This window comes from Megalops cyprinoides, chromosome 4 (genome assembly GCF_013368585.1).
Source record: "Megalops cyprinoides isolate fMegCyp1 chromosome 4, fMegCyp1.pri, whole genome shotgun sequence".
NCBI lineage: Eukaryota > Metazoa > Chordata > Actinopteri > Elopiformes > Megalopidae > Megalops > Megalops cyprinoides.
In genome coordinates this window covers 35,278,012-35,292,147 of record NC_050586.1, presented here as the reverse complement: position 1 = coordinate 35,292,147, position 14,136 = coordinate 35,278,012, and positions in this window count along the sequence as shown.

The window sequence follows — 14,136 nt, the reverse complement described above, 5'->3', positions numbered from 1 at the left end:
TATGGGAGTTAGATTGGTTGGGTTTCATCAAAGTTCACGTGGACAGGAATGACGAGTTGATATTTTCCCTCTGGCGGGTTGTGCATGGAGTTAATTTGGTACCTTTACTTAAAAATACGTAGACAGGATTCACGGTCATAGACTGGATTCGTAAATGTACATCAGAAGTTGTGAAGGTAAAACAAAAATCTGTATATAAAAAGTTGGATTATAAATGTAAAGTAAAAGCCATCTTGTGTTTGACATTGTTTGATCTGTAAGTGCTTTGCTAAAAATAGTGAGAAATACTATTAATATCTGCAGGTTTTCCACTGTCACCTTAAGCTCTCACTTTGCACACATGCAAGTCTCGCCCCATGGGTTTGTCCATCTATTCTGCACACACAGGCTCTTGGCACTCCTCTGTCCCTTAAACTGGATTTGTCATCATAATTTGGGGATTTTGGGATTCATAACAGCTGCATGAAACCACCAATGAAGCAGCCTGAAGAACCAGAAGTGACAGGATTTTTTTTATTAGTCCTAGCGAAGCAATATGGCCTCAAATGAACCAATGGAAATCCATATTTGTCAATAAAAAAAAAAGTCTAAGGTAACATGTTAAGATCTGCTTTACATTAATGTACTAGATTAAAAATTGCATTTAAATCATACACAACTGAAACATAAGCTCGGTATCAATGCTAAGTGCCTGGTAAGACTGCTTTACAGAATAAGGAATAGACACTGATGAACTGATGTATGTCTGTTCGTCAAAGAGCGGACAGAACATGCACATAGACAAAATAACATTTTCCTGTACATTTTTTCTTTATGAAAGATTATGCCAAGTTGTTATGAATTGTAATACAAGTAAATTCATTACTTTTTATAGAGAAACAGCACGGGAAAAGTGTATGAGAAGGTTTGTGTGTCAAACAGTCTGAATATACACTTCACAGATGTGGTCAAAACCACATTAAGAATACTGTTATGCTTTCTACCAGATGAATGGAAGGCAAAAAGACAAATGATCAGAAATTCAGACAAATGTCTAATGTCAAAACCATTCAAATCTCTGGGCAGTTTTATAAAGTCACTCAAGACACGGTTAATGATGAAGAGTTCATCACAGTTGTCTACATACTGATATGTTTAACTGAGCGCCTTTCAAAAGGTTAATGCTTTTCAGATGTGTCTTTCCAGCTGCAACATGCATTATAAAATTGTTTTAAATGCCCTGTAGTTTCATTTGCTTGGGTTATGTTGTTGCCCAGGTTTTGCAGTGCTTTTTTACATTACACTTACTGGAAAAGTGTAGCCAGTTTAAAGGTTAAACCACATGAAGCTATGAAATGGAAGCATCGCACACCTTCCAACATTTTATAGAAGTGCTTTTAGGGATACAAATAGTAGCTTAGTTAAATTCCCAAACAAATAAGCATTGGTTTCTATTTGACTTTTTTTCTGTCTAAGCTGAAGCTGCAGCTTTGATCATGTCACAAGTTGTGATGCACAATTTGAACTTAATTTCCATTCACAGGGACTGTTTGTATATCGTACAGCCGAGGATGAATAATGGGTACACACTTCCAGCCAAAAAATAAAGCATACGTTTCATCATATACAAATTCAAATAAAAGAACTAAGCTTCTATAAACGTATCCTTTAGCCACTTATCCCCTAAATATTTTCCTAATAATGTAAATATCGGGACCCTGTGATCTTCTGGTGCTTTAGTACAGTGAGTGTGTAATTGTAGAGAGCTTTTCTCAGATGAGTCTGTGATCATATTTTCCATATTTTACTTGGTAACTTCATTGCTGATTTATGTGATGATCCCTGACATTTATGGAGTAAACTCAGAAAGGAGGTGAAGTGAAAGCATTAGTCTGCAGGTATGTGGTAATTATAGCTGCAACAAGATAAGGAACAAATTAATTTGATGGAACTTTTCCACACTTGGCTGTTCATTACCAAGCAAAGAGTGCAGAAAGATTCCCTTCAGTAACCAAACGACGGGTTCAGCACTAAGCTTTTTTTTTTTTTAAACAAACATTTCAAATCATTAATTGCCAGCAATTGTGTGTGTGTCTGTGTGTCTGTGTGTGTGTGTGTGTTTTGGTCCAGTGCTGACATCCTTTCGTCAGAAAGGCTGCATGATGAGTTCAGCAGTGGAGTGCAGCAGACTGGCATACTGTGCTCATAAGTGCTTCTCCTGTGATAGGGTGTTTACACTGGCCTGGATTCAGTTTTACCTCATCCAGACTGGAACGTCTGCCATGTTTACGTGCACTGCAGGACAGAGAGTGGTGTCTTGGTTTGCTTTGCAACATGAAACCCAGCACTGCCGCACAGGCAAACGCTTGTTCTTTGCGACATGGAAGGATGAATCTGGATGGTTTAGTTCACACGCACCATTCACAGCTGAATAGCGTGGTAAGGAAACGTCTTTGCCGTAGGTTTTAATGGGTGGGTGTGAGAAACATTCTAAAAAGAAAAGGAAAAATAGAAATTATATGTAATGAAGGCAATGATTAATTCAGCTGCAATAAAGACCTGATTGCTAAATTTGTTTTAAACCTAAACATAGTGTTTCTTGACATTGATAGGCATGATCAAACATTTTATAGCTCAGCTTGTCAAAACACTCTAGGGTGTAGAAATGTGAGCCCATTCTTAATTTCTGCAAAAACTAAGCTGTTTTTTGGGTAGGCAGGAAGAGCGTGGCACTCAATTTACCTCAGTGCCTTGCAGCAAAACAAGCATTGTTTAAGAGCATAACCCAGTCAAATATAGGGCCCCTTGCTCCCCAAAAAAAGTTCTCACGAAGAAGAAAAAAAAAAAAAAACAGCGGAAAGCATCCGTGGCATGCCGCTTAATTTGAGTTCAGGTCTCTTCAAAGGATCACTTTTAGATGGGTCGGCTACCTCTTCAGTTCTTAGTGCCAGACCAAAGTAGGAAGGCCCTCTTTTGGATCTAAAGGCGGGTGACCACATAATACGTCCCTTTTCCGCACTCTAGCAGCTCCTGTGCTATTCTTTCCCACTTTAGCATTCATTGCTATCAGGTTGTATGTTCCTCTCCTTTAAAGGAACCTGTGAACTGCCACAGAGGGGGAGATCAAAGTCGCTGTTGATCAATGACTCAGTAAGGAAGGGGGTGAAGGATTTGGGGCCTACCTCTCTCAGACACCCAAATCTCAATTTTATTTTAATGAGGGTCCATTCTTGCAAAGGTACACAAAGCTGTGATGGACAGATGACCTGCTAGTTATTTCTGTTGCAAGATCAACACATTTGCTACCTGTAGTATTTTTGCACGCTAAGCTGAGAAAATCAACAAGAGGATTTTGCAATCACCAAAATGAATGTGACAAGATGAATTCATTCTTAATTTCACTCATAGGATGACTGTGTTATTATCAGTAAACATAAAAACCATCATCACTGCCATGCATATCACCATAAATCCTAAATGTAATAGATGAATGTATCAATTATTATTGTTGTTGTTGTTATGGTTGCTGATAGTAGTAGTATTTTTTTTAGATATTTTTAGTTGTATTTGGCAAAATATCTATTTGCCTTAAAAGCACAATTTAAATACTCTCATTTCAAGCCAGTGTATTAGTTTGAAATACATGTATGTAGCCTATATAGTAAAAGGGAGCACTCCTTTAAAATGCAAGTTCCTTAAATGGAATAAACATAGAATAATGGCAAAATTTATTTTTTACAGAGAATTATTACTGTGGAAGTGCAATTTATTATATTTATTTTGTTCACATATTTTGAAATATAAAATAGAATGTTTACTTAGATCTTACATCTTACAGCTGAAAGCTGGGGTATACTGTTTGTAAGTGTATGTGGATGCTTCTTTTTCATGGTCCTATTTGATCGCTCTTTTAAAACTACTTTGTTGAATCAGCCACAAAATAATAATAATAATAATCTTCAAAAAATAAAGCATATAATGGAAATTTTTCTATGAAAGCCAACTTTTTGTCCTGTCAGACAACACAAGACAACATTCAGGGCTCCTGCCTCACACAGCAATCCACTCCTTCCAGGGGTTTTCTTTAGTCTCTTTTTCCTTCATTTTAGAATCTGCTGCATGTCTATATGGTATTCATTTGACCATACCAAAGGACAAGCTTGTACTCTGTCTGAGGAAGACCTTTTCCTGAAATTAAATTGAAATAAGCATGAATATAAATCAAACAGAATTGCAGATATTAGCCATTCACAAGACTGATTTCATGTACTTTCATTTACCACAATATGCAAGGACATAATTTATAGTAGTGGTCCAACTACATGTAAAAAGAAATATATTTATTTTACGATTGTCTATTTAATTATATCTTCTAAAGCATGTCACATGCGCTTGTTTGTTTATGTTATAGTATTTCTATCACTTGAAGAGTCATTTAAAATGTGAGTTTTAATGACACAGCCTATACTGTAAGATAAACATTTTCTTGGAAAACAGATTTTTTTCTTTGCCCCTCAGGATAATTTACACTCGCTTTCATATTTTGTTACTGTATCACTGTATGTTTTATCCCTCAGCTGCCTAATATGAGATCCTCTACCTGAGGTGTCCCTTCAGCTGAGTATCAGATGAGTTTGCCTGGGCTTGACACCGCTGCTTGGCAGTTTGGTGCAGCGCTCACCGCTAAACCACAAATATGTGAGGAACCAAAACGGCGCGCGCAGGGGCTCGTCTGAGGCGGTGGCACGCAGTCAGGCAAGTCAGCACTCACAGGGGCCTCGGGGTGCGCCAAACGATCAAACCAGACCTTCCGCAGCCGCCATGCTTTTGAGCGCCCGTGGCTCAGGGGCCGCCACGCCACTCCCTGCCTGAAAGAGTTAATCGATGGGTTAGTGAAAGGAGAAAAACAGAATGGGTCCTCCCCTTTCCTGTCCTGTTTGAAGGAGATGCGAGTTGGCAGCACTGGAAAAGCTTGAAGATTAATGGTGTAAAGGGGGGCTCTGACAGCCTTTCCGCTGGTCGCGGTCCTTCTGGGTGGGCCGATTGGTCTTGGATGTCACTTTTGCTACTTAATCTTGTGTATGCGAAACAGGCTGTCATGCCTGGTGAGCCGGGGCTGTCCAGTTCTGTGTGGACATCAGCTGCTCCCTTCATATCCTTTCAGATATTAGAATTCATAATCATATAGTCATTGTTATTGTCTGTTATTATTATAACATTAATAACAACATTGTTTAAACTAAAGGTTTCAAGGTAGTCAGATTCATAAGAGTCTGATTTAAATGAAGCCTAACCTTTCAACATTTTTCATTTCAGCTCTCTGAATATACCTGCCTGCACCACTTATAGACCAGGTTCCTATTATTATTAAACCTGCATAGCCCATGAGAATCTAAAATTTTCTTTAATGTCAAGGTAGAGGCAGACTTTTTTATTGGTCAAACACCCAATATTAATTTTACAGTATTCTACCTCTATGGTGACTAATATTGAACTGCTAACTTCTTGACCGGCCTGAGTACCATTAGTGTCATGTAAACTACTGCTCTCAGAAATCACAGGCCAGGCCAACACTTTTACCTTTTGAACCTCCTGTCTGAGACACTCATCGATTTGTTTCGTCCCTTTCACCGTTTGCACCGTGAGCATGCGAGGGGACGTTTGTGACCAATCACAGCGTGCAAATCAGCGGTGTTATTTCACAGAATAGGTGGATTCCCAGACAGATTACCGTTTTGAATGAGCAGATGTTTTCTTTCTCGCCAGTGTCTGGCGGGCACGCAGACTCTGGCCGTGCGGGTAAATCCTGACACGGCACTCAAGTTGAATTGGCGGGGTACGGCTCATCCGCCCTTGCAGAGAGGCGATTACCAATCCCATTTAGGAAAAGCAGAGTTTGTACATACCTCTCCACGAACCGCTGATGGAAATACAGGCAATAGGTAGGAAATGTATCTTAAAAAGGGGTTCATTACCGTTCAAGGAAACAAAAAGGGGAATTTAAAACTCCGGAAATCTTAATCTGTAATTTATAGGCCTGATGAAGAGACATATCCTGTTAATTGTGCAAATCAATAATTTATGAATTTTAGTGTTGTAAATTTAATATAAAATAACCTGAGGCTTTGGATCCAATATTTATTTTCATCTCCATCTTATATATGATACAGAGTGATCCAGAGGCCTTGGCCGTGTTCCTTATTTAATCCACTGCCAAATTCTATATCTTTAGATATTATGCAAGAATCCATTCATGCCACACAGGAAATATAATGCTCACTGATGCTGTAGTTATATCATTTGAGTCAAGGCCTGTGAAAGAGTAGCAGCCGTTGATTTCTCTCAAAAACAATTCAAAATTAAAGTCGTAAATTGGCTTTCAATACACATGGTCCAGTTTAAATCACTCCAATGACAACTTCTAAAGAATAACAGCAACTGGATATCCAGCTTTAAACTAAATGTATAGCTCTAATCTGACATCCATCTAATGTATAGCAGTATTGGAAGTCATCAGTAGCGACCTGTTGCATACTATATTTATGTGTGCAAGAGTACAAAGGCTCAACATTGTAAAAATATTACATGATACTGAGAAGATCATTATAGCATGCATATATCTTGAGATAAAAGTCTTTGATATTTTACCTGGTCTAGTGGTGTTCTGTTCAGTATTCCTTCAGCCCATCTGTTCAGATCAATGTGAACTTTAGGTACTTAAGGAACTTGAGACTTTTTTCTACTTGCTTTTTATTCTTTCTTTTTTCCATAATCCTCATCATCTTTGTAATCAGCTCTAAATGATCTTTGGAGACACCTCAGTGCTGTACTAGGACAGGCAAATAGGATGTGCTAAGAAAAACACAGGTACTGAAAAAAATGATACCCACTTTCTGTAGGTCAGTCTTATTACAGCACAATTCCCGACATCTGATCCAAACTTGTTTCCTCTACTGTTGTCATCCTTAATCAAATTCCATTCCAGAACTAGAAATCAGTAAGATGAACCTAACCAGGTCTCTTCATGTTCTACTACTGATGGCCCTGTTCGTGATACCGTGTCATATTGTATCATTCATAATACCCAGAGGTGCCGAAGTTCGCAACTTGACTTATGCTAACTTGTCCTGTTGCTGGTTTAGATAGGTGCATCCTATTAAATTTCAGTTTGATTACATGCTGTGAAGTCTAGTTCGTCTGGAAAGGCAGGTGTTTTCTGTTCATGGAAATCGCTTGCTTATTTTTCTTTTGAAAAAGTTACTTTCCTCTGTTTCACTTAAAACATTTGTAGCTGATCACTGAGAGCAGCTCACATGGTGTCGTCACAGTGAATGCCTTCTATTGTAAATTGTTTGGATTTAATGAAAAGTCCACCCACTGAGTCTGCTCCACAACGCCCAAAAGATAATGGTTTTAAAGCCAAATATAAGGGAATAGTTAATTACTCACGTTTGGAGGACGAGGAATTTATTGACTGTTGCTTGTTTGAATGCATATGTGCTGCTTAATGGCAGCAGTACAGAGACTGGCTCCTCTTCTGTTCTATATGCTTTCTGTTTATTCTAAGTTGATTATCTCTGCATGTGTACAGTGAAAGGTTACATGGTCACCCATTAGGAAGAGCAGTTTCCCATTTAGAGTGTCACAGATAGCCCCCCGAAGGCTCTTTGGACAAGATTATAGGACTATGATGTAAGAGAAAACAAAAGCAAGAATTTCAAGAGATCTGTAAAAAATTATAAGATATCCTACAAAGCCCAGAAAAGATTTCTGTTTAGAAACATCCATTTCCTGTTGTGTAAGATTTGGAATTATAAAAAATTGCATCAGCAGATATTTGGAAAGGAGTACAATAAGACATTACAACACATGGCTGGAAGGAGATGTATAGCACTTGCCAATTGGTTACAGTAGCTAATTTCCACAGAACAAAGAATAAAATGTGGAACAAAGGAATCTAATCTGTTCCTCCTTTACTGACCAATAACATGTTGCAAACAAACAGCAAATGCAAGATTGTCTCTGTCAGTTCCCAGTCAACTCCCAGCATCCTGTGGTCACTATAAAAGAAAAATAAAAGTCGTATGTTGAAGAGCTGCGTGCACAGCATGCAATGGGTACCCAAGTCAAAAGGGCAGACACTGGCAGAGACACAGCAATGTCCCACCAGCTTCACAAGACAAGCCCCCGTGTCGATTCTGTGCAGGGGCACAAAAATTGACGCCGTCAACAGTTTTTACACCTGGGATTAGAAAACACTGCAACAGGCTTTAGAAAACATATGGTCAGGATGCAGAAATTGGGTATAGGTTTGGTATAATGGTAGAAGAACTGCAATTGTTACAAGTTTACAGATGTGACTTCTAGGTTTGTCATTATTTCTGTACCCTTGAACAAAGGACAATCTGCATTGCTTCAAGAGTTATTTAGCTGTGAACATGGAAATATAAAGAGTGGCAAAGTCTGTCTGTAGTAGGGTATCTGCTGTACAAATACATTGAATGATATAGGTTAAATTATAGGACAACATGGCTTTATTCTATGGATCAAGGTTAGCCAGTATTGATAACATGAGCAAAATTGGTCAACGTCTTTCCAAGTTGAAATGAACCACAATATTATTCTCTCACTGGAAAGAACAATGACTCCTGTAATTCCTGCATGTTATACCAGCACCCAAGAAAATCTTGAACCGGAGATGTCAACCTTGCAACCTTGCGTTTTTATTTCACACAGTTCACACAATAGTTGAAATCACTACCTCTGGATGAACTTTTGAGATGTGTTTTCTTTATTTGATTGGCACTGTTTTTTCTTGGCAGGGGGTGGAGACAGTGTGTAAGGGCCTGCCGATATTCCCCAAACATCGTTGCTCTCTCACTGACAACAAAGAAAATAAGCTGTATTTTTCTTAATTAGTAGCCGGTTTGCTCTGTGTCACACACAGTTTGGTGGTGATGTTGCTGTTTTGAAATGTCAGCCACCAGGGAACTTGGTCTCTACCAGTCAGTCTATCATTAGTCAGCAGGGGTGAGTCAGCACTTTGTGTGAGGAATGGTACAGCAGGAGGCGGCGACAAATACTTTGAGTGGCAGGCTTACTAGAATGTAGAAAGTGGTGAAGAGATCCATATTAGAAAATAAAAATAATGCAAATGTAAATTTACATGAAAATATTTACCTACTTGGAGTTGAAACTATGTTCAAACTATTTTAAATTAAGGAAATAACATCATAACATAATTTTGAATGATATTACTTCCTGGGGAAATTTGAATGCTAGCCTTCCTGACCCCATAACTTATTCAGATTTAATACACTTTTTCCAAATGTCATTTACTTGTAATGCACACCTGCTGTGGGCGCATGACTGTGTACCAAAAAATAATGGAAGCTAACAACTTATCTTGGGCTAAAAATATCCAGCAAGGGTATAGATTCTTACTCCTTTGAAATCAAAGTCTTCTTCTCCAAATGCAATTAAATAACTTGCATAAAAAAATGTACTTATGGCCGCCTTATGAGTGAGAAAACGAAAACCAGGGAAACTGTATGGTGGAATGTACCTACACTTACAAATTTGCCTTTTGAGAGTGACTGGCTTGGTGTATGATTGGTGGCTAAACACTTTCTTTGGGTTTCTGTTTTTGCCCCCATGCACTCACCCTTGGATGAGTTTAAAGGTTCCTATGTTCTATGAGAAGAGAAAACTCAGGGAAAGGGCTTGGTTGGATGCATCAACTGCTTCTAAGTCAGGCTGTTAAGTACCACTGGCCTGGTGTGTGCTTGGTATATTCAACTACAGTCTTTCCCTGGGGGTCTATTTTCAAATTTGATGTAATTATTATTATAATTATTCATTTAATTATTTCTAGAAAACACTGGTATTTATCCACTATTTAAACATTAAATGACTGCGATGCCCTTAAAACTGGTATAAATATTTGGGTAGACATATCTTACCCAGACCAGGTGCACTTTATTAATTGTATTTTTTTTTTGTCAGCAGATCATTTTCTTAATTCATATCTACAGAAATAACATCCTTGTAACTTTCCTCATACACTATTTAATGAATACAATACATTTGTTTTGATATTTGCAAGCTAAATTGCATTGACAGCAGGCACATTTTAAAATGCATGCCCCCCAGAGCATAAACTTTGCAATAAATCAACAAATCATTTCACATTGTTAGTAAAATGCCCTGTTTAAACACAAACTCACTTTCAATTTATTCTGACTTCTTCATTACGCTTGTTAAAAACATATTTAAACGAGTTTCATTAGTATTGGCCAAAATATACAAGAAGGGGTCAAATAAATGAGGCACAGATATAAAACATACACACTGCAAACAAAGGAAAATGCTACAAATTCAAAAGCGTGATTGAAACCAAGTTGACACTGGCCTCCAAAGTTGACATCCTATCTTGTTTGGCACAAAGCATCTGGCTGGAACCACTCATTAACATCGCTCTTTAATTATTTGGTCTGGTGTGTGCATTCTATTGAAGCTTACGTCACCTCTAGCTTTCACTTTATGTTTATACAAGCGGTGACTGCTGACATGCGTGGACACACCTTCAATTGACACGCGGCCTTCGGTTCGTTTGCTAAGGATCGCACAAAAAAATGCAAACAAAACAGTCCATTGTTGATGGAGCTCAAGCGGTGAGATGCCCTGTCGGGATCCACACTTTCGGAGCCGACAGTTTGTTTTTAATCCCGCCGGCCCCGAAGAGCCATCCTTACGGTACAGTATCACAGCTCTGGGGGCCCTGACCCCTGACTGGGTGGGTCTGAAAGTGTGAAACAGGGTTCAAATCATAGGAAATAGGATCACGAGGACCAGCTGGAGGCCTGGGGGGACATCTGTTGACCTTTCAGAGTGGCGGGCTCAATCAACAGGTTGCAAAGGCCTAAGATTACTTTGCATAATGGCCCAGTTAGATAAAACTCTGCTTCTCATTTTCCCTGTGGGGGCATGTGTTTGTTTTGCTTGTACTCAATAGCTGCCTCCCCTGTTGGTGGGGGGTTGGGCATTGAAAATACCAGTTTGCAAAGATAGGGGTGAGGTGTCAACTCTAGCGACCTTGATGACTTAGAAACAAAAGAAAAGGAAGCAAAATAATGCAGCCAGTTTTCATGAAGTGTTTGCCTCCAGGCAACAAAGCCATCCAATGCTTGTAGATTCTACTAATTAGGGCAAATGGAGTGTTTTAGTGAAGGACCTCCCAACCCACAACAGCTCCTTAAATTACAGTGGCCATTTCACTTGTGCATTTAAAAATGTCCTGCATTGTCAACTACTGTTTTCAACATATAACTATACAAAAAAGCCAGTTGTCCTCTCAAATTGCTTTCTTATTTAAAAGTAGAAACCCTTTCTGGGTCACATTCCATCTTGGTAGATGCAGTCTCAGACATGTTAATTACATTCTTATGGTATAGTCATGTATTTTGCAAGACAATACACAGACATTTTTTTCCACTGTGCTTTGTTGAACCAATGAAGGATATGTATATATAGAGCCATCTCCTGCAGCTATATCAGCTTAGGCAAGGCATCAGCATAAATATCAGTTCAGAGCATGCACTTCCACACAATAGGTTAAGGTCACCTTGCCCAGACAAGTTTATATTACCGGGGACCAATTAGATTGGGATTAGACACATGGAGTGGCAGACGGGTATCTCTGCTTCCTGTACGGCGGCGTCCGGCTCTTCCGAGGGGACACGATGAGATGTCCGCAAGGCAGAGGTCCGGGGCTCCCTCCCCTGCAACACTCCCATTTAGATCACACGCTTATTACCGTGACCGGAGTGAAGCGGAGCGCGCGGGACAGGCCTCTCGCAGGGGCAGCAGACTGGAGAGGCGCGTCTGGCGCGAAAACACGATCAAAGAGTCGCCGGGGCAACCTGCGTGACACACATTGTGCCCGAGTAACACGCTTAATCAAGAAATAAGAAAGAGAGGGAAGAAAAAAGGGAGGACCCGGTACTGTACATTAGGAAGTCTGTTTTTAGTCAGTGAGGTGCCAGCTTGGGTATTTTTGTAACCCAGCCATGAATAATACTGCCTGAGAAATATTCTGCGCCGTCATTGAAAACAACACTTCTTACTGAAAAAGGACCAAAAGAGATCACTTGCTTTTTCTGCTAATGTTTTGCTTTATGCTTGTCGAATCGTATGGTCGTTTGGTTTACCCCACCATCTCAATGTCCCCAAAAATACATACATTTAAGTATTTTATGACATATTTAGATAAATGTTACTTGTTTACAGCTGCACTTAGAGACATGCATGACAATCATAATTTAGGAATGTAAAAAATATACGATGCAAGCAATGTCTATTGTCAATATTACTCATTCCAAGCAGAGAAGCATTGTAACATGTGAAGATATCCTAAGGCTGTGTATTTTGATGGATTCATAGAAAATACTTTTGGAATCTGTACTTTTACTCACACAACATGCTTCCCAAGTACTTTGGATTTTTTAGCTTTAAATATGTTTTATCTATGTTACTCAAATCTAAGAGAATTACCACTGATTAATGGGTCTGATATTTATATTTTATTCTTTCTCAAATAAATGTCTCCAGAAATAAAGAATCGATACACAGAAAAATAGATCAGACTTTCAATGCATTTAGTTCAACTAAAACCATTCCCTTATTTTGAATAACCATTAAAACTATGCTGGTTAGGTGATTTTGAAATGTCTAACACATTCATGTCTGTATTTTGCAATTGCAGACATTGCATTTTAGAAGGTGCAAACTGTAACAGTTGCATTAGGCATGATCTCAATTCAAAGAGATATTTCTGGCAATTGCAGACATTGCATTTTAAAAGGTGCAAACTGTGACAGTTGTATTAGGCATGATCTCAATTCAAAGAGGTATTTCTGTCATGACCAATTTTTATGCATGCATAAATATGAGAATAAGGGTAATACAAGTATGTATCAAGATGTACTTTTTCTAAAACTGCTCTGGAGTTTGGTCATCGTGACAAAAAAGGTACACTTAAATTTCAGCTAGACTGAGCGCACAATAATATGGCTTTAATAGAACGTGTTAATGTTTTAATTGAATTAAAACATGCTGGTGTGGACATAATACTTCTTAAGGCAGGAAATATAGGAATCAGTTATAGTGTATAGTGTTATAGTACAGTATAGTGTTATAGGATAGTATAGTGTTATAGTATAGTGTATATACAGTTATAGTGATTCCTGAGTTTTACTGTAATCTAACATCTTCAGTTGAAAACCAAGGAAAAGAAAATCAGTGACAGTCCTGGTTCTGTATTTAGCCTTTATTGTCATTGATGGACAGTAGATATCATATACTGATCACAAATATACACAGAACTGGTGAAGACCAATAGTTCTACACCAAAATCCATAAACTGCTAAATATAGAATTTATTTTTTTTACCCAGTACAAACACATGTGTAATGCATTGACTAACAAGACTATCTTTAACAAATGTACAAATTTCTTGATATTATAAATGAATTATAAAAAAGGCAGCTGAATTGGCTAATAGGATATAAAATGTGGTACATTCTATAAATACGACAAAATACAACAAGCATACTCTAAAAAGAGGAAAAAAAAAAATCACAGGAGAGTATTTTTTTTCTTAAAACAGTATTTTTTCTATAACAGTAGCACTTTGAGACACCTGTGGCACATTAAACATTCTGGAACACAGAGTCAAGATGCTGTGATTAAGGGGGAAAATTTTCGCGGAAACGGTTTATGAACCATCGGAGTAGGAAGCCTGGTAGTGGCGGGTGACCGAGCTTTGGGACAGAGGTGACAGACAGGGAGAGGTACTCCCCGACAGTTGGAAGGCATTAGGGTGTCAGATGGGGACTTGTCAGAGGCAGCTGTCGCAGCCGCTGATTGATAGTGTTTGTACTCCACCCCAGAGTGAGATGCTTCGGACGGACGCAAGCACAGAGGTGTTTCAAATTCAAAAGCAGCAGCACCACCTCCTCCACCAGCACCGCCTCAAACAACAGAAAGAATCTCGGCTAGATTCTAGACGCAACAAATGTCACATTCTAGTCTAAAGCAACGGAGCCAAAATGCAATTACCTCACCATGGTGTGTGCTCGTAACGCTTGCTGTTACACA